General features: G+C 48.7%; 58 non-coding genes across 58 annotated transcripts; all 58 read right to left on the bottom strand.

Moving 5' to 3' along the window:
* Positions 1-130: 130 nt before the first annotated feature.
* trnaa-agc (transfer RNA alanine (anticodon AGC)) lies at positions 131-203 on the bottom strand. Its single transcript has one exon. It is a non-coding gene; the product is annotated as a tRNA-Ala (tRNA).
* Positions 204-705: 502 nt separating this feature from the next.
* On the bottom strand, positions 706-778 carry trnaa-agc (transfer RNA alanine (anticodon AGC)). The gene has a single exon. It is a non-coding gene; the product is annotated as a tRNA-Ala (tRNA).
* Positions 779-932: 154 nt separating this feature from the next.
* trnaa-ugc (transfer RNA alanine (anticodon UGC)) lies at positions 933-1,005 on the bottom strand. The gene has a single exon. It is a non-coding gene; the product is annotated as a tRNA-Ala (tRNA).
* A 154-nt stretch (positions 1,006-1,159) lies between these two features.
* trnaa-agc (transfer RNA alanine (anticodon AGC)) lies at positions 1,160-1,232 on the bottom strand. Its single transcript has one exon. It is a non-coding gene; the product is annotated as a tRNA-Ala (tRNA).
* Positions 1,233-1,734: 502 nt separating this feature from the next.
* Positions 1,735-1,807, bottom strand: trnaa-ugc (transfer RNA alanine (anticodon UGC)). The gene has a single exon. It is a non-coding gene; the product is annotated as a tRNA-Ala (tRNA).
* A 154-nt stretch (positions 1,808-1,961) lies between these two features.
* Positions 1,962-2,034, bottom strand: trnaa-agc (transfer RNA alanine (anticodon AGC)). Its single transcript has one exon. It is a non-coding gene; the product is annotated as a tRNA-Ala (tRNA).
* Positions 2,035-2,536: 502 nt separating this feature from the next.
* Positions 2,537-2,609, bottom strand: trnaa-agc (transfer RNA alanine (anticodon AGC)). The gene has a single exon. It is a non-coding gene; the product is annotated as a tRNA-Ala (tRNA).
* Positions 2,610-3,111: 502 nt separating this feature from the next.
* On the bottom strand, positions 3,112-3,184 carry trnaa-ugc (transfer RNA alanine (anticodon UGC)). The gene has a single exon. It is a non-coding gene; the product is annotated as a tRNA-Ala (tRNA).
* Positions 3,185-3,338: 154 nt separating this feature from the next.
* On the bottom strand, positions 3,339-3,411 carry trnaa-agc (transfer RNA alanine (anticodon AGC)). The gene has a single exon. It is a non-coding gene; the product is annotated as a tRNA-Ala (tRNA).
* A 154-nt stretch (positions 3,412-3,565) lies between these two features.
* trnaa-agc (transfer RNA alanine (anticodon AGC)) lies at positions 3,566-3,638 on the bottom strand. Its single transcript has one exon. It is a non-coding gene; the product is annotated as a tRNA-Ala (tRNA).
* A 154-nt stretch (positions 3,639-3,792) lies between these two features.
* Positions 3,793-3,865, bottom strand: trnaa-agc (transfer RNA alanine (anticodon AGC)). Its single transcript has one exon. It is a non-coding gene; the product is annotated as a tRNA-Ala (tRNA).
* A 154-nt stretch (positions 3,866-4,019) lies between these two features.
* Positions 4,020-4,092, bottom strand: trnaa-agc (transfer RNA alanine (anticodon AGC)). The gene has a single exon. It is a non-coding gene; the product is annotated as a tRNA-Ala (tRNA).
* Positions 4,093-4,246: 154 nt separating this feature from the next.
* trnaa-agc (transfer RNA alanine (anticodon AGC)) lies at positions 4,247-4,319 on the bottom strand. Its single transcript has one exon. It is a non-coding gene; the product is annotated as a tRNA-Ala (tRNA).
* Positions 4,320-4,821: 502 nt separating this feature from the next.
* On the bottom strand, positions 4,822-4,894 carry trnaa-agc (transfer RNA alanine (anticodon AGC)). The gene has a single exon. It is a non-coding gene; the product is annotated as a tRNA-Ala (tRNA).
* Positions 4,895-5,048: 154 nt separating this feature from the next.
* trnaa-agc (transfer RNA alanine (anticodon AGC)) lies at positions 5,049-5,121 on the bottom strand. Its single transcript has one exon. It is a non-coding gene; the product is annotated as a tRNA-Ala (tRNA).
* Positions 5,122-5,275: 154 nt separating this feature from the next.
* trnaa-agc (transfer RNA alanine (anticodon AGC)) lies at positions 5,276-5,348 on the bottom strand. The gene has a single exon. It is a non-coding gene; the product is annotated as a tRNA-Ala (tRNA).
* A 154-nt stretch (positions 5,349-5,502) lies between these two features.
* trnaa-agc (transfer RNA alanine (anticodon AGC)) lies at positions 5,503-5,575 on the bottom strand. The gene has a single exon. It is a non-coding gene; the product is annotated as a tRNA-Ala (tRNA).
* A 154-nt stretch (positions 5,576-5,729) lies between these two features.
* Positions 5,730-5,802, bottom strand: trnaa-agc (transfer RNA alanine (anticodon AGC)). The gene has a single exon. It is a non-coding gene; the product is annotated as a tRNA-Ala (tRNA).
* Positions 5,803-5,956: 154 nt separating this feature from the next.
* trnaa-agc (transfer RNA alanine (anticodon AGC)) lies at positions 5,957-6,029 on the bottom strand. Its single transcript has one exon. It is a non-coding gene; the product is annotated as a tRNA-Ala (tRNA).
* Positions 6,030-6,410: 381 nt separating this feature from the next.
* On the bottom strand, positions 6,411-6,483 carry trnaa-agc (transfer RNA alanine (anticodon AGC)). Its single transcript has one exon. It is a non-coding gene; the product is annotated as a tRNA-Ala (tRNA).
* Positions 6,484-6,637: 154 nt separating this feature from the next.
* trnaa-agc (transfer RNA alanine (anticodon AGC)) lies at positions 6,638-6,710 on the bottom strand. The gene has a single exon. It is a non-coding gene; the product is annotated as a tRNA-Ala (tRNA).
* Positions 6,711-7,212: 502 nt separating this feature from the next.
* On the bottom strand, positions 7,213-7,285 carry trnaa-agc (transfer RNA alanine (anticodon AGC)). The gene has a single exon. It is a non-coding gene; the product is annotated as a tRNA-Ala (tRNA).
* Positions 7,286-7,560: 275 nt separating this feature from the next.
* On the bottom strand, positions 7,561-7,633 carry trnaa-cgc (transfer RNA alanine (anticodon CGC)). The gene has a single exon. It is a non-coding gene; the product is annotated as a tRNA-Ala (tRNA).
* A 154-nt stretch (positions 7,634-7,787) lies between these two features.
* Positions 7,788-7,860, bottom strand: trnaa-agc (transfer RNA alanine (anticodon AGC)). The gene has a single exon. It is a non-coding gene; the product is annotated as a tRNA-Ala (tRNA).
* Positions 7,861-8,241: 381 nt separating this feature from the next.
* trnaa-agc (transfer RNA alanine (anticodon AGC)) lies at positions 8,242-8,314 on the bottom strand. Its single transcript has one exon. It is a non-coding gene; the product is annotated as a tRNA-Ala (tRNA).
* A 275-nt stretch (positions 8,315-8,589) lies between these two features.
* Positions 8,590-8,662, bottom strand: trnaa-cgc (transfer RNA alanine (anticodon CGC)). Its single transcript has one exon. It is a non-coding gene; the product is annotated as a tRNA-Ala (tRNA).
* Positions 8,663-8,816: 154 nt separating this feature from the next.
* trnaa-ugc (transfer RNA alanine (anticodon UGC)) lies at positions 8,817-8,889 on the bottom strand. The gene has a single exon. It is a non-coding gene; the product is annotated as a tRNA-Ala (tRNA).
* Positions 8,890-9,043: 154 nt separating this feature from the next.
* Positions 9,044-9,116, bottom strand: trnaa-agc (transfer RNA alanine (anticodon AGC)). Its single transcript has one exon. It is a non-coding gene; the product is annotated as a tRNA-Ala (tRNA).
* Positions 9,117-9,270: 154 nt separating this feature from the next.
* Positions 9,271-9,343, bottom strand: trnaa-agc (transfer RNA alanine (anticodon AGC)). Its single transcript has one exon. It is a non-coding gene; the product is annotated as a tRNA-Ala (tRNA).
* A 502-nt stretch (positions 9,344-9,845) lies between these two features.
* Positions 9,846-9,918, bottom strand: trnaa-agc (transfer RNA alanine (anticodon AGC)). Its single transcript has one exon. It is a non-coding gene; the product is annotated as a tRNA-Ala (tRNA).
* Positions 9,919-10,072: 154 nt separating this feature from the next.
* trnaa-agc (transfer RNA alanine (anticodon AGC)) lies at positions 10,073-10,145 on the bottom strand. Its single transcript has one exon. It is a non-coding gene; the product is annotated as a tRNA-Ala (tRNA).
* A 154-nt stretch (positions 10,146-10,299) lies between these two features.
* On the bottom strand, positions 10,300-10,372 carry trnaa-agc (transfer RNA alanine (anticodon AGC)). Its single transcript has one exon. It is a non-coding gene; the product is annotated as a tRNA-Ala (tRNA).
* Positions 10,373-10,526: 154 nt separating this feature from the next.
* trnaa-agc (transfer RNA alanine (anticodon AGC)) lies at positions 10,527-10,599 on the bottom strand. Its single transcript has one exon. It is a non-coding gene; the product is annotated as a tRNA-Ala (tRNA).
* Positions 10,600-10,753: 154 nt separating this feature from the next.
* trnaa-agc (transfer RNA alanine (anticodon AGC)) lies at positions 10,754-10,826 on the bottom strand. The gene has a single exon. It is a non-coding gene; the product is annotated as a tRNA-Ala (tRNA).
* A 381-nt stretch (positions 10,827-11,207) lies between these two features.
* trnaa-agc (transfer RNA alanine (anticodon AGC)) lies at positions 11,208-11,280 on the bottom strand. The gene has a single exon. It is a non-coding gene; the product is annotated as a tRNA-Ala (tRNA).
* A 154-nt stretch (positions 11,281-11,434) lies between these two features.
* On the bottom strand, positions 11,435-11,507 carry trnaa-agc (transfer RNA alanine (anticodon AGC)). Its single transcript has one exon. It is a non-coding gene; the product is annotated as a tRNA-Ala (tRNA).
* A 154-nt stretch (positions 11,508-11,661) lies between these two features.
* On the bottom strand, positions 11,662-11,734 carry trnaa-agc (transfer RNA alanine (anticodon AGC)). Its single transcript has one exon. It is a non-coding gene; the product is annotated as a tRNA-Ala (tRNA).
* A 154-nt stretch (positions 11,735-11,888) lies between these two features.
* Positions 11,889-11,961, bottom strand: trnaa-agc (transfer RNA alanine (anticodon AGC)). The gene has a single exon. It is a non-coding gene; the product is annotated as a tRNA-Ala (tRNA).
* A 956-nt stretch (positions 11,962-12,917) lies between these two features.
* Positions 12,918-12,990, bottom strand: trnaa-agc (transfer RNA alanine (anticodon AGC)). The gene has a single exon. It is a non-coding gene; the product is annotated as a tRNA-Ala (tRNA).
* Positions 12,991-13,144: 154 nt separating this feature from the next.
* On the bottom strand, positions 13,145-13,217 carry trnaa-agc (transfer RNA alanine (anticodon AGC)). The gene has a single exon. It is a non-coding gene; the product is annotated as a tRNA-Ala (tRNA).
* A 154-nt stretch (positions 13,218-13,371) lies between these two features.
* trnaa-agc (transfer RNA alanine (anticodon AGC)) lies at positions 13,372-13,444 on the bottom strand. The gene has a single exon. It is a non-coding gene; the product is annotated as a tRNA-Ala (tRNA).
* A 154-nt stretch (positions 13,445-13,598) lies between these two features.
* On the bottom strand, positions 13,599-13,671 carry trnaa-agc (transfer RNA alanine (anticodon AGC)). Its single transcript has one exon. It is a non-coding gene; the product is annotated as a tRNA-Ala (tRNA).
* Positions 13,672-14,627: 956 nt separating this feature from the next.
* Positions 14,628-14,700, bottom strand: trnaa-agc (transfer RNA alanine (anticodon AGC)). Its single transcript has one exon. It is a non-coding gene; the product is annotated as a tRNA-Ala (tRNA).
* Positions 14,701-14,854: 154 nt separating this feature from the next.
* Positions 14,855-14,927, bottom strand: trnaa-agc (transfer RNA alanine (anticodon AGC)). Its single transcript has one exon. It is a non-coding gene; the product is annotated as a tRNA-Ala (tRNA).
* Positions 14,928-15,081: 154 nt separating this feature from the next.
* On the bottom strand, positions 15,082-15,154 carry trnaa-agc (transfer RNA alanine (anticodon AGC)). The gene has a single exon. It is a non-coding gene; the product is annotated as a tRNA-Ala (tRNA).
* A 608-nt stretch (positions 15,155-15,762) lies between these two features.
* Positions 15,763-15,835, bottom strand: trnaa-agc (transfer RNA alanine (anticodon AGC)). The gene has a single exon. It is a non-coding gene; the product is annotated as a tRNA-Ala (tRNA).
* Positions 15,836-16,791: 956 nt separating this feature from the next.
* Positions 16,792-16,864, bottom strand: trnaa-agc (transfer RNA alanine (anticodon AGC)). The gene has a single exon. It is a non-coding gene; the product is annotated as a tRNA-Ala (tRNA).
* Positions 16,865-18,047: 1,183 nt separating this feature from the next.
* Positions 18,048-18,120, bottom strand: trnaa-agc (transfer RNA alanine (anticodon AGC)). Its single transcript has one exon. It is a non-coding gene; the product is annotated as a tRNA-Ala (tRNA).
* A 154-nt stretch (positions 18,121-18,274) lies between these two features.
* On the bottom strand, positions 18,275-18,347 carry trnaa-agc (transfer RNA alanine (anticodon AGC)). Its single transcript has one exon. It is a non-coding gene; the product is annotated as a tRNA-Ala (tRNA).
* A 154-nt stretch (positions 18,348-18,501) lies between these two features.
* On the bottom strand, positions 18,502-18,574 carry trnaa-agc (transfer RNA alanine (anticodon AGC)). Its single transcript has one exon. It is a non-coding gene; the product is annotated as a tRNA-Ala (tRNA).
* Positions 18,575-18,728: 154 nt separating this feature from the next.
* Positions 18,729-18,801, bottom strand: trnaa-agc (transfer RNA alanine (anticodon AGC)). Its single transcript has one exon. It is a non-coding gene; the product is annotated as a tRNA-Ala (tRNA).
* A 381-nt stretch (positions 18,802-19,182) lies between these two features.
* Positions 19,183-19,255, bottom strand: trnaa-agc (transfer RNA alanine (anticodon AGC)). The gene has a single exon. It is a non-coding gene; the product is annotated as a tRNA-Ala (tRNA).
* Positions 19,256-19,409: 154 nt separating this feature from the next.
* trnaa-agc (transfer RNA alanine (anticodon AGC)) lies at positions 19,410-19,482 on the bottom strand. Its single transcript has one exon. It is a non-coding gene; the product is annotated as a tRNA-Ala (tRNA).
* Positions 19,483-19,984: 502 nt separating this feature from the next.
* On the bottom strand, positions 19,985-20,057 carry trnaa-ugc (transfer RNA alanine (anticodon UGC)). Its single transcript has one exon. It is a non-coding gene; the product is annotated as a tRNA-Ala (tRNA).
* Positions 20,058-20,438: 381 nt separating this feature from the next.
* On the bottom strand, positions 20,439-20,511 carry trnaa-agc (transfer RNA alanine (anticodon AGC)). The gene has a single exon. It is a non-coding gene; the product is annotated as a tRNA-Ala (tRNA).
* A 154-nt stretch (positions 20,512-20,665) lies between these two features.
* On the bottom strand, positions 20,666-20,738 carry trnaa-agc (transfer RNA alanine (anticodon AGC)). Its single transcript has one exon. It is a non-coding gene; the product is annotated as a tRNA-Ala (tRNA).
* Positions 20,739-20,892: 154 nt separating this feature from the next.
* Positions 20,893-20,965, bottom strand: trnaa-agc (transfer RNA alanine (anticodon AGC)). Its single transcript has one exon. It is a non-coding gene; the product is annotated as a tRNA-Ala (tRNA).
* A 154-nt stretch (positions 20,966-21,119) lies between these two features.
* Positions 21,120-21,192, bottom strand: trnaa-agc (transfer RNA alanine (anticodon AGC)). Its single transcript has one exon. It is a non-coding gene; the product is annotated as a tRNA-Ala (tRNA).
* Between the last annotated feature and the right edge of the window lie 149 nt (positions 21,193-21,341).

Below are 21,341 nucleotides of genomic sequence, written 5' to 3' on the forward strand. Positions count from 1 at the left end.
TTGTGAGCGTCAGCATGAGTACAGTCTGGTTCGACTGCTTACTTGACATCAATTTGAATCTCAGAGGGATTGCGAGTATCGATTCCCCTGCGTAAGAAACTAAATCTTGCCAGTTAAACAGCATCACCTATGGAGGATGCGGGCATCGATCCCGCTACCTCTCGCATGCTAAGCGAGCGCTCTACCATTTGAGCTAATCCCCCACGTTGAGTTCCTCGTTGGGGAACTTGTGAGCGTCAGCATGAGTACAGTCTGGTTCGACTGCTTACTTGACATCAATTTGAATCTCACAGGGATTGCGAGTATCGATTCCCCTGCATATGACAGGCAAAGGAAGTGCTGCAGCATTTGAGCTAACTCGCACTTCCCTTGCTTCTACCTGGGAGAGTTGAATTGTCCCACACTTTGGAGCTGCTTTTCCGAAACACGTGCAAAGGTTGTTGTGGAACGGAGCTCCATTTTTCAATGAAAAAGCTGTTGGAGAATGCGGACATCGATCCCGCTGCCTCTCGCATGCGAAGCAAGCGCTCTACCACTTGAGCTAATTCCCCCATATTAAGCTCCTCGTTGGGGAACTTGTTAGCATTAGCATGAGGACCCAAATTGTATTAGGCCAATCGTGTCGTCGTCCTTCATGCCAATGCGATTCTTGTAAATGTTACTTTGGAAAGAAACTAAATCTTGCCAGTTAAACAGCATCACCTATGGAGGATGCGGGCATCGATCCCGCTACCTCTCGCATGCTAAGCGAGCGCTCTACCATTTGAGCTAATCCCCCATGTTGAGTTCCTCGTTGGGGAACTTGTGAGCGTCAGCATGAGTACAGTCTGGTTCGACTGCTTACTTGACATCAATTTGAATCTCACAGGGATTGCGAGTATCGATTCCCCTGCGTAAGAAACTAAATCTTGCCAGTTAAACAGCATCACCTATGGAGGATGCGGGCATCGATCCCGCTACCTCTCGCATGCAAAGCGAGCGCTCTACCATTTGAGCTAATCCCCCATGTTGAGTTCCTCGTTGGGGAACTTGTGAGCGTCAGCATGAGTACAGTCTGGTTCGACTGCTTACTTGACATCAATTTGAATCTCAGAGGGATTGCGAGTATCGATTCCCCTGCGTAAGAAACTAAATCTTGCCAGTTAAACAGCATCACCTATGGAGGATGCGGGCATCGATCCCGCTACCTCTCGCATGCTAAGCGAGCGCTCTACCATTTGAGCTAATCCCCCACGTTGAGTTCCTCGTTGGGGAACTTGTGAGCGTCAGCATGAGTACAGTCTGGTTCGACTGCTTACTTGACATCAATTTGAATCTCACAGGGATTGCGAGTATCGATTCCCCTGCATATGACAGGCAAAGGAAGTGCTGCAGCATTTGAGCTAACTCGCACTTCCCTTGCTTCTACCTGGGAGAGTTGAATTGTCCCACACTTTGGAGCTGCTTTTCCGAAACACGTGCAAAGGTTGTTGTGGAACGGAGCTCCATTTTTCAATGAAAAAGCTGTTGGAGAAAGCGGGCATCGATCCCGCTGCCTCTCGCATGCGAAGCAAGCGCTCTACCACTTGAGCTAATTCCCCCATATTAAGCTCCTCATTGGGGAACTTGTTAGCATTAGCATGAGGACCCAAATTGTATTAGGCCAATCGTGTCGTCGTCCTTCATGCCAATGCGATTCTTGTAAATGTTACTTTGGAAAGAAACTAAATCTTGCCAGTTAAACAGCATCACCTATGGAGGATGCGGGCATCGATCCCGCTACCTCTCGCATGCAAAGCGAGCGCTCTACCATTTGAGCTAATTCCCCATGTTGAGTTCCTCGTTGGGGAACTTGTGAGCGTCAGCATGAGTACAGTCTGGTTCGACTGCTTACTTGACATCAATTTGAATCTCAGAGGGATTGCGAGTATCGATTCCCCTGCGTAAGAAACTAAATCTTGCCAGTTAAACAGCATCACCTATGGAGGATGCGGGCATCGATCCCGCTACCTCTCGCATGCTAAGCGAGCGCTCTACCATTTGAGCTAATCCCCCATGTTGAGTTCCTCGTTGGGGAACTTGTGAGCGTCAGCATGAGTACAGTCTGGTTCGACTGCTTACTTGACATCAATTTGAATCTCACAGGGATTGCGAGTATCGATTCCCCTGCATATGACAGGCAAAGGAAGCGCTGCAGCATTTGAGCTAACTCGCACTTCCCTTGCTTCTACCTGGGATAGTTGAATTGTCCCACACTTTGGAGCTGCTTTTCCGAAACACGTGCAAAAGTTGTTGTGGAACAGAGCTCCATTTTTCAATGAAAAAGATGTTGGAGAATGCAGGCATCGATCCCGCTGCCTCTCGCATGCGAAGCAAGCGCTCTGCCACTTGAGCTAATTCCCCCATATTAAGCTCCTCGTTGGGGAACTTGTTAGCATCAGCATGAGGACCCAAATTGTATTAGGCCAATCGTGTCGTCATCCTTCATGCCAATGCGATTCTTGTAAATGTTGCTTTGGAAAGAAACTAAATCTTGCCAGTTAAACAGCATCACCTATGGAGGATGCGGGCATCGATCCCGCTACCTCTCGCATGCTAAGCGAGCACTCTACCATTTGAGCTAATCCCCCATGTTGAGTTCCTCGTTGGGGAACTTGTGAGCGTCAGCATGAGTACAATCTGGTTCGACTGCTTACTTGACATCAATTTGAATCTCACAGGGATTGCGAGTATCGATTCCCCTGCATATGACAGGCAAAGGAAGCGCTGCAGCATTTGAGCTAACTCGCACTTCCCTTGCTTCTACCTGGGAGAGTTGAATTGTCTCACACTTTGGAGCTGCTTTTCAGAAACACGTGCAAAGGTTGTTGTGGAACGGAGCTCCATTTTTCAATGAAAAAGCTGTTGTAGAATGCGGGCATCGATCCCGCTGCCTCTCGCATGCGAAGCAAGCGCTCTACCACTTGAGCTAATTCCCCCATATTAAGCTCCTTGTTGGGGAACTTGTTAGCATCAGCATGAGGACCCAAATTGTATTAGGCCAATCGTGTCGTCGTCCTTCATGCCAATGCGATTCTTGTAAATGTTACTTTGAAAAGAAACTAAATCTTGCCAGTTAAACAGCATCACCTATGGAGGATGCGGGCATCGATCCCGCTACCTCTCGCATGCAAAGCGAGCGCTCTACCATTTGAGCTAATCCCCCATGTTGAGTTCCTCGTTGGGGAACTTGTGAGCGTCAGCATGAGTACAGTCTGGTTCGACTGCTTACTTGACATCAATTTGAATCTCACAGGGATTGCGAGTATCGATTCCCCTGCGTAAGAAACTAAATCTTGCCAGTTAAACAGCATTACCTATGGAGGATGCGGGCATCGATCCCGCTACCTCTCGCATGCTAAGCGAGCGCTCTACCATTTGAGCTAATCCCCCATGTTGAGTTCCTCGTTGGGGAACTTGTGAGCGTCAGCATGAGTACAGTCTGGTTCGACTGCTTACTTGACATCAATTTGAATCTCACAGGGATTGCGAGTATCGATTCCCCTGCGTAAGAAACTAAATCTTGCCAGTTAAACAGCATCACCTATGGAGGATGCGGGCATCGATCCCGCTACCTCTCGCATGCTAAGCGAGCGCTCTACCATTTGAGCTAATCCCCCATGTTGAGTTCCTCGTTGGGGAACTTGTGAGCGTCAGCATGAGTACAGTCTGGTTCGACTGCTTACTTGACATCAATTTGAATCTCACAGGGATTGCGAGTATCGATTCCCCTGCGTAAGAAACTAAATCTTGCCAGTTAAACAGCATCACCTATGGAGGATGCGGGCATCGATCCCGCTACCTCTCGCATGCTAAGCGAGCGCTCTACCATTTGAGCTAATCCCCCATGTTGACATCCTCGTTGGGGAACTTGTGAGCGTCAGCATGAGTACAGTCTGGTTCGACTGCTTACTTGACATCAATTTGAATCTCACAGGGATTGCGAGTATCGATTCCCCTGCGTAAGAAACTAAATCTTGCCAGTTAAACAGCATCACCTATGGAGGATGCGGGCATCGATCCCGCTACCTCTCGCATGCTAAGCGAGCGCTCTACCATTTGAGCTAATCCCCCATGTTGAGTTCCTCGTTGGGGAACTTGTGAGCGTCAGCATGAGTACAGTCTGGTTCGACTGCTTACTTGACATCAATTTGAATCTCACAGGGATTGCGAGTATCGATTCCCCTGCGTAAGAAACTAAATCTTGCCAGTTAAACAGCATCACCTATGGAGGATGCGGGCATCGATCCCGCTACCTCTCGCATGCTAAGCGAGCGCTCTACCATTTGAGCTAATCCCCCATGTTGAGTTCCTCGTTGGGGAACTTGTGAGCGTCAGCATGAGTACGTTCTGGTTCGACTGCTTACTTGACATCAATTTGAATCTCACAGGGATTGCGAGTATCGATTCCCCTGCATATGACAGGCAAAGGAAGTGCTGCAGCATTTGAGCTAACTCGCACTTCCCTTGCTTCTACCTGGGAGAGTTGAATTGTCCCACACTTTGGAGCTGCTTTTCCGAAACACGTGCAAAGGTTGTTGTGGAACGGAGCTCCATTTTTCAATGAAAAAGCTGTTGGAGAATGCGGACATCGATCCCGCTGCCTCTCGCATGCGAAGCAAGCGCTCTACCACTTGAGCTAATTCCCCCATATTAAGCTCCTCGTTGGGGAACTTGTTAGCATTAGCATGAGGACCCAAATTGTATTAGGCCAATCGTGTCGTCGTCCTTCATGCCAATGCGATTCTTGTAAATGTTACTTTGGAAAGAAACTAAATCTTGCCAGTTAAACAGCATCACCTATGGAGGATGCGGGCATCGATCCCGCTACCTCTCGCATGCTAAGCGAGCGCTCTACCATTTGAGCTAATCCCCCATGTTGAGTTCCTCGTTGGGGAACTTGTGAGCGTCAGCATGAGTACAGTCTGGTTCGACTGCTTACTTGACATCAATTTGAATCTCACAGGGATTGCGAGTATCGATTCCCGTGCGTAAGAAACTAAATCTTGCCAGTTAAACAGCATCACCTATGGAGGATGCGGGCATCGATCCCGCTACCTCTCGCATGCTAAGCGAGCGCTCTACCATTTGAGCTAATCCCCCATGTTGAGTTCCTCGTTGGGGAACTTGTGAGCGTCAGCATGAGTACAGTCTGGTTCGACTGCTTACTTGACATCAATTTGAATCTCACAGGGATTGCGAGTATCGATTCCCCTGCGTAAGAAACTAAATCTTGCCAGTTAAACAGCATCACCTATGGAGGATGCGGGCATCGATCCCGCTACCTCTCGCATGCTAAGCGAGCGCTCTACCATTTGAGCTAATCCCCCATGTTGAGTTCCTCGTTGGGGAACTTGTGAGCGTCAGCATGAGTACAGTCTGGTTCGACTGCTTACTTGACATCAATTTGAATCTCACAGGGATTGCGAGTATCGATTCCCCTGCGTAAGAAACTAAATCTTGCCGGTTAAACAGCATCACCTATGGAGGATGCGGGCATCGATCCCACTACCTCTCGCATGCTAAGCGAGCGCTCTACCATTTGAGCTAATCCCCCATGTTGAGTTCCTCGTTGGGGAACTTGTGAGCGTCAGCATGAGTACAGTCTGGTTCGACTGCTTACTTGACATCAATTTGAATCTCACAGGGATTGCGAGTATCGATTCCCCTGCGTAAGAAACTAAATCTTGCCAGTTAAACAGCATCACCTATGGAGGATGCGGGCATCGATCCCGCTACCTCTCGCATGCTAAGCGAGCGCTCTACCATTTGAGCTAATCCCCCATGTTGACATCCTCGTTGGGGAACTTGTGAGCGTCAGCATGAGTACAGTCTGGTTCGACTGCTTACTTGACATCAATTTGAATCTCACAGGGATTGCGAGTATCGATTCCCCTGCGTAAGAAACTAAATCTTGCCAGTTAAACAGCATCACCTATGGAGGATGCGGGCATCGATCCCGCTACCTCTCGCATGCTAAGCGAGCGCTCTACCATTTGAGCTAATCCCCCATGTTGAGTTCCTCGTTGGGGAACTTGTGAGCGTCAGCATGAGTACGTTCTGGTTCGACTGCTTACTTGACATCAATTTGAATCTCACAGGGATTGCGAGTATCGATTCCCCTGCGTAAGAAACTAAATCTTGCCAGTTAAACAGCATCACCTATGGAGGATGCGGGCATCGATTCCGCTACCTCTCGCATGCTAAGCGAGCACTCTAGCATTTGAGCTAATCCCCCATGTTGAGTTCCTCGTTGGGGAACTTGTGAGCGTCAGCATGAGTACAGTCTGGTTCGACTGCTTACTTGACATCAATTTGAATCTCACAGGGATTGCGAGTATCGATTCCCCTGCGTAAGAAACTAAATCTTGCCAGTTAAACAGCATCACCTATGGAGGATGCGGGCATCGATCCCGCTACCTCTCGCATGCTAAGCGAGCGCTCTACCATTTGAGCTAATCCCCCATGTTGAGTTCCTCGTTGGGGAACTTGTGAGCGTCAGCATGAGTACAGTCTGGTTTGACTGCTTACTTGACATCAATTTGAATCTCACAGGGATTGCGAGTATCGATTCCCCTGCGTAAGAAACTAAATCTTGCCAGTTAAACAGCATCACCTATGGAGGATGCGGGCATCGATCCCGCTACCTCTCGCATGCTAAGCGAGCGCTCTACCATTTGAGCTAATCCCCCATGTTGAGTTCCTCGTTGGGGAACTTGTGAGCGTCAGCATGAGTACAGTCTGGTTCGACTGCTTACTTGACATCAATTTGAATCTCACAGGGATTGCGAGTATCGATTCCCCTGCATATGACAGGCAAAGGAAGCGCTGCAGCATTTGAGCTAACTCGCACTTCCCTTGCTTCTACCTGGGATAGTTGAATTGTCCCACACTTTGGAGCTGCTTTTCCGAAACACGTGCAAAGGTTGTTGTGGAACAGAGCTCCATTTTTCAATGAAAAAGATGTTGGAGAATGCAGGCATCGATCCCGCTGCCTCTCGCATGCGAAGCAAGCGCTCTGCCACTTGAGCTAATTCCCCCATATTAAGCTCCTCGTTGGGGAACTTGTTAGCATCAGCATGAGGACCCAAATTGTATTAGGCCAATCGTGTCGTCATCCTTCATGCCAATGCGATTCTTGTAAATGTTGCTTTGGAAAGAAACTAAATCTTGCCAGTTAAACAGCATCACCTATGGAGGATGCGGGCATCGATCCCGCTACCTCTCGCATGCTAAGCGAGCACTCTACCATTTGAGCTAATCCCCCATGTTGAGTTCCTCGTTGGGGAACTTGTGAGCGTCAGCATGAGTACAATCTGGTTCGACTGCTTACTTGACATCAATTTGAATCTCACAGGGATTGCGAGTATCGATTCCCCTGCATATGACAGGCAAAGGAAGCGCTGCAGCATTTGAGCTAACTCGCACTTCCCTTGCTTCTACCTGGGAGAGTTGAATTGTCCCACACTTTGGAGCTGCTTTTCAGAAACACGTGCAAAGGTTGTTGTGGAACGGAGCTCCATTTTTCAATGAAAAAGCTGTTGGAGAATGCGGGCATCGATCCCGCTGCCTCTCGCATGCGAAGCAAGCGCTCTACCACTTGAGCTAATTCCCCCATATTAAGCTCCTCGTTGGGGAACTTGTTAGCATTAGCATGAGGACCCAAATTGTATTAGGCCAATCGTGTCGTCGTCCTTCATGCCAATGCGATTCTTGTAAATGTTACTTTGGAAAGAAACTAAATCTTGCCAGTTAAACAGCATCACCTATGGAGGATGCGGGCATCGATCCCGCTACCTCTCGCATGCTAAGCGAGCGCTCTACCATTTGAGCTAATCCCCCATGTTGAGTTCCTCGTTGGGGAACTTGTGAGCGTCAGCATGAGTACAGTCTGGTTCGACTGCTTACTTGACATCAATTTGAATCTCACAGGGATTGCGAGTATCGATTCCCCTGCGTAAGAAACTAAATCTTGCCAGTTAAACAGCATCACCTATGGAGGATGCGGGCATCGATCCCGCTACCTCTCGCATGCTAAGCGAGCACTCTAGCATTTGAGCTAATCCCCCATGTTGAGTTCCTCGTTGGGGAACTTGTGAGCGTCAGCATGAGTACAGTCTGGTTCGACTGCTTACTTGACATCAATTTGAATCTCACAGGGATTGCGAGTATCGATTCCCCTGCGTAAGAAACTAAATCTTGCCAGTTAAACAGCATCACCTATGGAGGATGCGGGCATCGATCCCGCTACCTCTCGCATGCTAAGCGAGCGCTCTACCATTTGAGCTAATCCCCCATGTTGAGTTCCTCGTTGGGGAACTTGTGAGCGTCAGCATGAGTACAGTCTGGTTCGACTGCTTACTTGACATCAATTTGAATCTCACAGGGATTGCGAGTATCGATTCCCCTGCATATGACAGGCAAAGGAAGCGCTGCAGCATTTGAGCTAACTCGCACTTCCCTTGCTTCTACCTGGGATAGTTGAATTGTCCCACACTTTGGAGCTGCTTTTCCGAAACACGTGCAAAGGTTGTTGTGGAACGGAGCTCCATTTTTCAATGAAAAAGCTGTTGGAGAATGCGGGCATCGATCCCGCTGCCTCTCGCATGCGAAGCAAGCGCTCTACCACTTGAGCTAATTCCCCCATATTAAGCTCCTTGTTGGGGAACTTGTTAGCATCAGCATGAGGACCCAAATTGTATTAGGCCAATCGTGTCGTCGTCCTTCATGCCAATGCGATTCTTGTAAATGTTACTTTGAAAAGAAACTAAATCTTGCCAGTTAAACAGCATCACCTATGGAGGATGCGGGCATCGATCCCGCTACCTCTCGCATGCAAAGCGAGCGCTCTACCATTTGAGCTAATCCCCCATGTTGAGTTCCTCGTTGGGGAACTTGTGAGCGTCAGCATGAGTACAGTCTGGTTCGACTGCTTACTTGACATCAATTTGAATCTCACAGGGATTGCGAGTATCGATTCCCCTGCGTAAGAAACTAAATCTTGCCAGTTAAACAGCATCACCTATGGAGGATGCGGGCATCGATCCCGCTACCTCTCGCATGCTAAGCGAGCGCTCTACCATTTGAGCTAATCCCCCATGTTGAGTTCCTCGTTGGGGAACTTGTGAGCGTCAGCATGAGTACAGTCTGGTTCGACTGCTTACTTGACATCAATTTGAATCTCACAGGGATTGCGAGTATCGATTCCCCTGCGTAAGAAACTAAATCTTGCCAGTTAAACAGCATCACCTATGGAGGATGCGGGCATCGATCCCGCTACCTCTCGCATGCTAAGCGAGCGCTCTACCATTTGAGCTAATCCCCCATGTTGAGTTCCTCGTTGGGGAACTTGTGAGCGTCAGCATGAGTACAGTCTGGTTCGACTGCTTACTTGACATCAATTTGAATCTCACAGGGATTGCGAGTATCGATTCCCCTGCATATGACAGGCAAAGGAAGTGCTGCAGCATTTGAGCTAACTCGCACTTCCCTTGCTTCTACCTGGGAGAGTTGAATTGTCCCACACTTTGGAGCTGCTTTTCCGAAACACGTGCAAAGGTTGTTGTGGAACGGAGCTCCATTTTTCAATGAAAAAGCTGTTGGAGAATGCGGACATCGATCCCGCTGCCTCTCGCATGCGAAGCAAGCGCTCTACCACTTGAGCTAATTCCCCCATATTAAGCTCCTCGTTGGGGAACTTGTTAGCATTAGCATGAGGACCCAAATTGTATTAGGCCAATCGTGTCGTCGTCCTTCATGCCAATGCGATTCTTGTAAATGTTACTTTGGAAAGAAACTAAATCTTGCCAGTTAAACAGCATCACCTATGGAGGATGCGGGCATCGATCCCGCTACCTCTCGCATGCTAAGCGAGCGCTCTACCATTTGAGCTAATCCCCCATGTTGAGTTCCTCGTTGGGGAACTTGTGAGCGTCAGCATGAGTACGTTCTGGTTCGACTGCTTACTTGACATCAATTTGAATCTCACAGGGATTGCGAGTATCGATTCCCGTGCGTAAGAAACTAAATCTTGCCAGTTAAACAGCATCACCTATGGAGGATGCGGGCATCGATCCCGCTACCTCTCGCATGCTAAGCGAGCGCTCTACCATTTGAGCTAATCCCCCATGTTGAGTTCCTCGTTGGGGAACTTGTGAGCGTCAGCATGAGTACAGTCTGGTTCGACTGCTTACTTGACATCAATTTGAATCTCACAGGGATTGCGAGTATCGATTCCCCTGCGTAAGAAACTAAATCTTGCCAGTTAAACAGCATCACCTATGGAGGATGCGGGCATCGATCCCGCTACCTCTCGCATGCTAAGCGAGCGCTCTACCATTTGAGCTAATCCCCCATGTTGAGTTCCTCGTTGGGGAACTTGTGAGCGTCAGCATGAGTACAGTCTGGTTCGACTGCTTACTTGACATCAATTTGAATCTCACAGGGATTGCGAGTATCGATTCCCCTGCGTAAGAAACTAAATCTTGCCAGTTAAACAGCATCACCTATGGAGGATGCGGGCATCGATCCCGCTACCTCTCGCATGCTAAGCGAGCGCTCTACCATTTGAGCTAATCCCCCATGTTGAGTTCCTCGTTGGGGAACTTGTGAGCGTCAGCATGAGTACAGTCTGGTTCGACTGCTTACTTGACATCAATTTGAATCTCACAGGGATTGCGAGTATCGATTCCCCTGCGTAAGAAACTAAATCTTGCCAGTTAAACAGCATCACCTATGGAGGATGCGGGCATCGATCCCGCTACCTCTCGCATGCTAAGCGAGCGCTCTACCATTTGAGCTAATCCCCCATGTTGAGTTCCTCGTTGGGGAACTTGTGAGCGTCAGCATGAGTACGTTCTGGTTCGACTGCTTACTTGACATCAATTTGAATCTCACAGGGATTGCGAGTATCGATTCCCCTGCGTAAGAAACTAAATCTTGCCAGTTAAACAGCATCACCTATGGAGGATGCGGGCATCGATCCCGCTACCTCTCGCATGCTAAGCGAGCACTCTAGCATTTGAGCTAATCCCCCATGTTGAGTTCCTCGTTGGGGAACTTGTGAGCGTCAGCATGAGTACAGTCTGGTTCGACTGCTTACTTGACATCAATTTGAATCTCACAGGGATTGCGAGTATCGATTCCCCTGCGTAAGAAACTAAATCTTGCCAGTTAAACAGCATCACCTATGGAGGATGCGGGCATCGATCCCGCTACCTCTCGCATGCTAAGCGAGCGCTCTACCATTTGAGCTAATCCCCCATGTTGAGTTCCTCGTTGGGGAACTTGTGAGCGTCAGCATGAGTACAGTCTGGTTCGACTGAAAACTTGACATCAATTTGAATCTCACAGGGATTGCGAGTATCGATTCCCCTGCGTAAGAAACTAAATCTTGCCAGTTAAACAGCATCACCTATGGAGGATGCGGGCATCGATCCCGCTACCTCTCGCATGCTAAGCGAGCGCTCTACCATTTGAGCTAATCCCCCATGTTGAGTTCCTCGTTGGGGAACTTGTGAGCGTCAGCATGAGTACAGTCTGGTTCGACTGCTTACTTGACATCAATTTGAATCTCACAGGGATTGCGAGTATCGATTCCCCTGCGTAAGAAACTAAATCTTGCCAGTTAAACAGCATCACCTATGGAGGATGCGGGCATCGATCCCGCTACCTCTCGCATGCTAAGCGAGCGCTCTACCATTTGAGCTAATCCCCCATGTTGAGTTCCTCGTTGGGGAACTTGTGAGCGTCAGCATGAGTACAGTCTGGTTTGACTGCTTACTTGACATCAATTTGAATCTCACAGGGATTGCGAGTATCGATTCCCCTGCGTAAGAAACTAAATCTTGCCAGTTAAACAGCATCACCTATGGAGGATGCGGGCATCGATCCCGCTACCTCTCGCATGCTAAGCGAGCGCTCTACCATTTGAGCTAATCCCCCATGTTGAGTTCCTCGTTGGGGAACTTGTGAGCGTCAGCATGAGTACAGTCTGGTTCGACTGCTTACTTGACATCAATTTGAATCTCACAGGGATTGCGAGTATCGATTCCCCTGCATATGACAGGCAAAGGAAGCGCTGCAGCATTTGAGCTAACTCGCACTTCCCTTGCTTCTACCTGGGATAGTTGAATTGTCCCACACTTTGGAGCTGCTTTTCCGAAACACGTGCAAAGGTTGTTGTGGAACAGAGCTCCATTTTTCAATGAAAAAGATGTTGGAGAATGCAGGCATCGATCCCGCTGCCTCTCGCATGCGAAGCAAGCGCTCTGCCACTTGAGCTAATTCCCCCATATTAAGCTCCTCGTTGGGGAACTTGTTAGCATCAGCATGAGGACCCAAATTGTATTAGGCCAATCGTGTCGTCATCCTTCATGCCAATGCGATTCTTGTAAATGTTGCTTTGGAAAGAAACTAAATCTTGCCAGTTAAACAGCATCACCTATGGAGGATGCGGGCATCGATCCCGCTACCTCTCGCATGCTAAGCGAGCACTCTACCATTTGTGCTAATCCCCCATGTTGAGTTCCTCGTTGGGGAACTTGTGAGCGTCAGCATGAGTACGTTCTGGTTCGACTGCTTACTTGACATCAATTTGAATCTCACAGGGATTGCGAGTATCGATTCCCCTGCGTAAGAAACTAAATCTTGCCAGTTAAACAGCATCACCTATGGAGGATGCGGGCATCGATCCCGCTACCTCTCGCATGCTAAGCGAGCACTCTAGCATTTGAGCTAATCCCCCATGTTGAGTTCCTCGTTGGGGAACTTGTGAGCGTCAGCATGAGTACAGTCTGGTTCGACTGCTTACTTGACATCAATTTGAATCTCACAGGGATTGCGAGTATCGATTCCCCTGCGTAAGAAACTAAATCTTGCCAGTTAAACAGCATCACCTATGGAGGATGCGGGCATCGATCCCGCTACCTCTCGCATGCTAAGCGAGCGCTCTACCATTTGAGCTAATCCCCCATGTTGAGTTCCTCGTTGGGGAACTTGTGAGCGTCAGCATGAGTACAGTCTGGTTCGACTGAAAACTTGACATCAATTTGAATCTCACAGGGATTGCGAGTATCGATTCCCCTGCGTAAGAAACTAAATCTTGCCAGTTAAACAGCATCACCTATGGAGGATGCGGGCATCGATCCCGCTACCTCTCGCATGCTAAGCGAGCGCTCTACCATTTGAGCTAATCCCCCATGTTGAGTTCCTCGTTGGGGAACTTGTGAGCGTCAGCATGAGTACAGTCTGGTTCGACTGCTTACTTGACATCAATTTGAATCTCACAGGGATTGCGAGTATCGATTCCCCTGCGTAAGAAACTAAATCTTGCCAGTTAAACAGCATCACCTATGGAGGATGCGGGCATCGATCCCGCTACCTCTCGCATGCTAAGCGAGCGCTCTACCATTTGAGCTAATCCCCCATGTTGAGTTCCTCGTTGGGGAACTTGTGAGCGTCAGCATGAGTACAGTCTGGTTTGACTGCTTACTTGACATCAATTTGAATCTCACAGGGATTGCGAGTATCGATTCCCCTGCGTAAGAAACTAAATCTTGCCAGTTAAACAGCATCACCTATGGAGGATGCGGGCATCGATCCCGCTACCTCTCGCATGCTAAGCGAGCGCTCTACCATTTGAGCTAATCCCCCATGTTGAGTTCCTCGTTGGGGAACTTGTGAGCGTCAGCATGAGTACAGTCTGGTTCGACTGCTTACTTGACATCAATTTGAATCTCACAGGGATTGCGAGTATCGATTCCCCTGCATATGACAGGCAAAGGAAGCGCTGCAGCATTTGAGCTAACTCGCACTTCCCTTGCTTCTACCTGGGATAGTTGAATTGTCCCACACTTTGGAGCTGCTTTTCCGAAACACGTGCAAAGGTTGTTGTGGAACAGAGCTCCATTTTTCAATGAAAAAGATGTTGGAGAATGCAGGCATCGATCCCGCTGCCTCTCGCATGCGAAGCAAGCGCTCTGCCACTTGAGCTAATTCCCCCATATTAAGCTCCTCGTTGGGGAACTTGTTAGCATCAGCATGAGGACCCAAATTGTATTAGGCCAATCGTGTCGTCATCCTTCATGCCAATGCGATTCTTGTAAATGTTGCTTTGGAAAGAAACTAAATCTTGCCAGTTAAACAGCATCACCTATGGAGGATGCGGGCATCGATCCCGCTACCTCTCGCATGCTAAGCGAGCACTCTACCATTTGTGCTAATCCCCCATGTTGAGTTCCTCGTTGGGGAACTTGTGAGCGTCAGCATGAGTACAATCTGGTTCGACTGCTTACTTGACATCAATTTGAATCTCACAGGGATTGCGAGTATCGATTCCCCTGCGTAAGAAACTAAATCTTGCCAGTTAAACAGCATCACCTATGGAGGATGCGGGCATCGATCCCGCTACCTCTCGCATGCTAAGCGAGCACTCTAGCATTTGAGCTAATCCCCCATGTTGAGTTCCTCGTTGGGGAACTTGTGAGCGTCAGCATGAGTACAGTCTGGTTCGACTGCTTACTTGACATCAATTTGAATCTCACAGGGATTGCGAGTATCGATTCCCCTGCGTAAGAAACTAAATCTTGCCAGTTAAACAGCATCACCTATGGAGGATGCGGGCATCGATCCCGCTACCTCTCGCATGCTAAGCGAGCGCTCTACCATTTGAGCTAATCCCCCATGTTGAGTTCCTCGTTGGGGAACTTGTGAGCGTCAGCATGAGTACAGTCTGGTTCGACTGCTTACTTGACATCAATTTGAATCTCACAGGGATTGCGAGTATCGATTCCCCTGCGTAAGAAACTAAATCTTGCCAGTTAAACAGCATCACCTATGGAGGATGCGGGCATCGATCCCGCTACCTCTCGCATGCTAAGCGAGCGCTCTACCATTTGAGCTAATCCCCCATGTTGAGTTCCTCGTTGGGGAACTTGTGAGCGTCAGCATGAGTACAGTCTGGTTCGACTGCTTACTTGACATCAATTTGAATCTCACAGGGATTGCGAGTATCGATTCCCCTGCGTAAGAAACTAAATCTTGCCAGTTAAACAGCATCACCTATGGAGGATGCGGGCATCGATCCCGCTACCTCTCGCATGCTAAGCGAGCGCTCTACCATTTGAGCTAATCCCCCATGTTGAGTTCCTCGTTGGGGAACTTGTGAGCGTCAGCATGAGTACAGTCTGGTTCGACTGCTTACTTGACATCAATTTGAATCTCACAGGGATTGCGAGTATCGATTCCCCTGCGTAAGAAACTAAATCTTGCCAGTTAAACAGCATCACCTATGGAGGATGCGGGCATCGATCACGCTACCTCTCGCATGCTAAGCGAGCGCTCTACCATTTGAGCTAATCCCCCATGTTGAGTTCCTCGTTGGGGAACTTGTGAGCGTCAGCATGAGTACGTTCTGGTTCGACTGCTTACTTGACATCAATTTGAATCTCACAGGGATTGCGAGTATCGATTCCCCTGCGTAAGAAACTAAATCTTGCCAGTTAAACAGCATCACCTATGGAGGATGCGGGCATCGATCCCGCTACCTCTCGCATGCTAAGCGAGCCCTCTAGCATTTGAGCTAATCCCCCATGTTGAGTTCCTCGTTGGGGAACTTGTGAGCGTCAGCATGAGTACAGTCTGGTTCGACTGCTTACTTGACATCAATTTGAATCTCACAGGGATTGCGAGTATCGATTCCCCTGCGTAAGAAACTAAATCTTGCCAGTTAAACAGCATCACCTATGGAGGATGCGGGCATCGATCCCGCTACCTCTCGCATGCTAAGCGAGCGCTCTACCATTTGAGCTAATCCCCCATGTTGAGTTCCTCGTTGGGGAACTTGTGAGCGTCAGCATGAGTACAGTCTGGTTCGACTGAAAACTTGACATCAATTTGAATCTCACAGGGATTGCGAGTATCGATTCCCCTGCATATGACAGGCAAAGGAAGCGCTGCAGCATTTGAGCTAACTCGCACTTCCCTTGCTTCTACCTGGGATAGTTGAATTGTCCCACACTTTGGAGCTGCTTTTCCGAAACACGTGCAAAGGTTGTTGTGGAACAGAGCTCCATTTTTCAATGAAAAAGATGTTGGAGAATGCAGGCATCGATCCCGCTGCCTCTCGCATGCGAAGCAAGCGCTCTGCCACTTGAGCTAATTCCCCCATATTAAGCTCCTCGTTGGGGAACTTGTTAGCATCAGCATGAGGACCCAAATTGTATTAGGCCAATCGTGTCGTCATCCTTCATGCCAATGCGATTCTTGTAAATGTTGCTTTGGAAAGAAACTAAATCTTGCCAGTTAAACAGCATCACCTATGGAGGATGCGGGCATCGATCCCGCTACCTCTCGCATGCTAAGCGAGCACTCTACCATTTGTGCTAATCCCCCATGTTGAGTTCCTCGTTGGGGAACTTGTGAGCGTCAGCATGAGTACAATCTGGTTCGACTGCTTACTTGACATCAATTTGAATCTCACAGGGATTGCGAGTATCGATTCCCCTGCGTAAGAAACTAAATCTTGCCAGTTAAACAGCATCACCTATGGAGGATGCGGGCATCGATCCCGCTACCTCTCGCATGCTAAGCGAGCACTCTAGCATTTGAGCTAATCCCCCATGTTGAGTTCCTCGTTGGGGAACTTGTGAGCGTCAGCATGAGTACAGTCTGGTTCGACTGCTTACTTGACATCAATTTGAATCTCACAGGGATTGCGAGTATCGATTCCCCTGCGTAAGAAACTAAATCTTGCCAGTTAAACAGCATCACCTATGGAGGATGCGGGCATCGATCCCGCTACCTCTCGCATGCTAAGCGAGCGCTCTACCATTTGAGCTAATCCCCCATGTTGAGTTCCTCGTTGGGGAACTTGTGAGCGTCAGCATGAGTACAGTCTGGTTTGACTGCTTACTTGACATCAATTTGAATCTCACAGGGATTGCGAGTATCGATTCCCCTGCGTAAGAAACTAAATCTTGCCAGTTAAACAGCATCACCTATGGAGGATGCGGGCATCGATCCCGCTGCCTCTCGCATGCGAAGCAAGCGCTCTGCCACTTGAGCTAATTCCCCCATATTAAGCTCCTCGTTGGGGAACTTGTTAGCATCAGCATGAGGACCCAAATTGTATTAGGCCAATCGTGTCGTCATCCTTCATGCCAATGCGATTCTTGTAAATGTTGCTATGGAAAGAAACTAAATCTTGCCAGTTAAACAGCATCACCTATGGAGGATGCGGTCATCGATCCCGCTACCTCTCGCATGCTAAGCGAGCACTCTACCATTTGTGCTAATCCCCCATGTTGAGTTCCTCGTTGGGGAACTTGTGAGCGTCAGCATGAGTACAATCTGGTTCGACTGCTTACTTGACATCAATTTGAATCTCACAGGGATTGCGAGTATCGATTCCCCTGCATATGACAGGCAAAGGAAGCGCTGCAGCATTTGAGCTAACTCGCACTTCCCTTGCTTCTACCTGGGAGAGTTGAATTGTCCCACACTTTGGAGCTGCTTTTCAGAAACACGTGCAAAGGTTGTTGTGGAACGGAGCTCCATTTTTCAATGAAAAAGCTGTTGGAGAATGCGGGCATCGATCCCGCTGCCTCTCGCACGCGAAGCAAGCGCTCTATCACTTGAGCTAATTCCCCCATATTAAGCTCCTTGTTGGGGAACTTGTTAGCATCAGCATGAGGACCCAAATTGTATTAGGCCAATCGTGTCGTCGTCCTTCATGCCAATGCGATTCTTGTAAATGTTACTTTGAAAAGAAACTAAATCTTGCCAGTTAAAAAGCATCACCTATGGAGGATGCGAGCATCGATCCCGCTACCTCTCGCATGCAAAGCGAGCGCTCTACCATTTGAGCTAATCCCCCATGTTGAGTTCCTCGTTGGGGAACTTGTGAGCTTCAGCATGAGTACAGTCTGGTTCGACTGCTTACTTGACATCAATTTGAATCTCACAGGGATTGCGAGTATCGATTCCCCTGCGTAAGAAACTAAATCTTGCCAGTTAAACAGCATCACCTATGGAGGATGCGGGCATCGATCCCGCTACCTCTCGCATGCTAAGCGAGCGCTCTACCATTTGAGCTAATCCCCCATGTTGAGTTCCTCGTTGGGGAACTTGTGAGCGTCAGCATGAGTACAGTCTGGTTCGACTGCTTACTTGACATCAATTTGAATCTCACAGGGATTGCGAGTATCGATTCCCCTGCGTAAGAAACTAAATCTTGCCAGTTAAACAGCATCACCTATGGAGGATGCGGGCATCGATCCCGCTACCTCTCGCATGCTAAGCGAGCGCTCTACCATTTGAGCTAATCCCCCATGTTGAGTTCCTCGTTGGGGAACTTGTGAGCGTCAGCATGAGTACAGTCTGGTTCGACTGCTTACTTGACATCAATTTGAATCTCACAGGGATTGCGAGTATCGATTCCCCTGCGTAAGAAACTAAATCTTGCCAGTTAAACAGCATCACCTATGGAGGATGCGGGCATCGATCCCGCTACCTCTCGCATGCTAAGCGAGCGCTCTACCATTTGAGCTAATCCCCCATGTTGAGTTCCTCGTTGGGGAACTTGTGAGCGTCAGCATGAGTACAGTCTGGTTCGACTGCTTACTTGACATCAATTTGAATCTCACAGGGATTGCGAGTATCGATTCCCCTGCGTAAGAAACTAAATCTTGCCAGTTAAACAGCATCACCTATGGAGGATGCGGGCATCGATCCCGCTACCTCTCGCATGCTAAGCGAGCGCTCTACCATTTGAGCTAATCCCCCATGTTGAGTTCCTCGTTGGGGAACTTGTGAGCGTCAGCATGAGTACGTTCTGGTTCGACTGCTTACTTGACATCAATTTGAATCTCACAGGGATTGCGAGTATCGATTCCCCTGCGTAAGAAACTAAATCTTGCCAGTTAAACAGCATCACCTATGGAGGATGCGGGCATCGATCCCGCTACCTCTCGCATGCTAAGCGAGCACTCTAGCATTTGAGCTAATCCCCCATGTTGAGTTCCTCGTTGGGGAACTTGTGAGCGTCAGCATGAGTACAGTCTGGTTCGACTGCTTACTTGACATCAATTTGAATCTCACAGGGATTGCGAGTATCGATTCCCCTGCGTAAGAAACTAAATCTTGCCAGTTAAACAGCATCACCTATGGAGGATGCGGGCATCGATCCCGCTACCTCTCGCATGCTAAGCGAGCGCTCTACCATTTGAGCTAATCCCCCATGTTGAGTTCCTCGTTGGGGAACTTGTGAGCGTCAGCATGAGTACAGTCTGGTTTGACTGCTTACTTGACATCAATTTGAATCTCACAGGGATTGCGAGTATCGATTCCCCTGCGTAAGAAACTAAATCTTGCCAGTTAAACAGCATCACCTATGGAGGATGCGGGCATCGATCCCGCTACCTCTCGCATGCTAAGCGAGCACTCTACCATTTGAGCTAATCCCCCATGTTGAGTTCCTCGTTGGGGAACTTGTGAGCGTCAGCATGAGTACAATCTGGTTCGACTGCTTACTTGACATCAATTTGAATCTCACAGGGATTGCGAGTATCGATTCCCCTGCATATGACAGGCAAAGGAAGCGCTGCAGCATTTGAGCTAACTCGCACTTCCCTTGCTTCTACCTGGGAGAGTTGAATTGTCCCACACTTTGGAGCTGCTTTTCAGAAACACGTGCAAAGGTTGTTGTGGAACGGAGCTCCATTTTTCAATGAAAAAGCTGTTGGAGAATGCGGGCATCGATCCCGCTGCCTCTCGCATGCGAAGCAAGCGCTCTATCACTTGAGCTAATTCCCCCATATTAAGCCCCTCGTTGGGGAACTTGTTAGCATCAGCATGAGGACCCAAATTGTATTAGGCCAATCGTGTCGTCGTCCTTCATGCCAATGCGATTCTTGTAAATGTTACTTTGAAAAGAAACTAAATCTTGCCAGTTAAACAGCATCACCTATGGAGGATGCGGGCATCGATCCCGCTACCTCTCGCATGCAAAGCGAGCGCTCTACCATTTGAGCTAATCCCCCATGTTGAGTTCCTCGTTGGGGAACTTGTGAGCTTCAGCATGAGTACAGTCTGGTTCGACTGCTTACTTGACATCAATTTGAATCTCACAGGGATTGCGAGTATCGATTCCCCTGCGTAAGAAACTAAATCTTGCCAGTTAAACAGCATCACCTATGGTGGATGCGGGCATCGATCCAGCTACCTCTCGCATGCTAAGCGAGCGCTCTACCATTTGAGCTAATCCCCCATGTTGAGTTCCTCGTTGGGGAACTTGTGAGCGTCAGCATGAGTACAGTCTGGTTCGACTGCTTACTTGACATCAATTTGAATCTCACAGGGATTGCGAGTATCGATTCCCCTGCGTAAGAAACTAAATCTTGCCAGTTAAACAGCATCACCTATGGAGGATGCGGGCATCGATCCCGCTACCTCTCGCATGCTAAGCGAGCGCTCTACCATTTGAGCTAATCCCCCATGTTGAGTTCCTCGTTGGGGAACTTGTGAGCGTCAGCATGAGTACAGTCTGGTTCGACTGCTTACTTGACATCAATTTGAATCTCACAGGGATTGCGAGTATCGATTCCCCTGCGTAAGAAACTAAATCTTGCCAGTTAAACAGCATCACCTATGGAGGATGCGGGCATCGATCCCGCTACCTCTCGCATGCTAAGCGAGCGCTCTACCATTTGAGCTAATCCCCCATGTTGAGTTCCTCGTTGGGGAACTTGTGAGCGTCAGCATGAGTACAGTCTGGTTCGACTGCTTACTTGACATCAATTTGAATCTCACAGGGATTGCGAGTATCGATTCCCCTGCGTAAGAAACTAAATCTTGCCAGTTAAACAGCATCACCTATGGAGGATGCGGGCATCGATCCCGCTACCTCTCGCATGCTAAGCGAGCGCTCTACCATTTGAGCTAATCCCCCATGTTGAGTTCCTCGTTGGGGAACTTGTGAGCGTCAGCATGAGTACAGTCTGGTTCGACTGCTTACTTGACATCAATTTGAATCTCACAGGGATTGCGAGTATCGATTCCCCTGCGTAAGAAACTAAATCTTGCCAGTTAAACAGCATCACCTATGGAGGATGCGGGCATCGATCCCGCTACCTCTCGCATGCTAAGCGAGCGCTCTACCATTTGAGCTAATCCCCCATGTTGAGTTCCTCGTTGGGGAACTTGTGAGCGTCAGCATGAGTACAGTCTGGTTCGACTGCTTACTTGACATCAATTTGAATCTCACAGGGATTGCGAGTATCGATTCCCCTGCGTAAGAAACTAAATCTTGCCAGTTAAACAGCATC

Source organism: Osmerus eperlanus, chromosome 21 (genome assembly GCF_963692335.1).
Source record: "Osmerus eperlanus chromosome 21, fOsmEpe2.1, whole genome shotgun sequence".
NCBI classification, from domain to species: Eukaryota; Metazoa; Chordata; class Actinopteri; order Osmeriformes; family Osmeridae; genus Osmerus; species Osmerus eperlanus.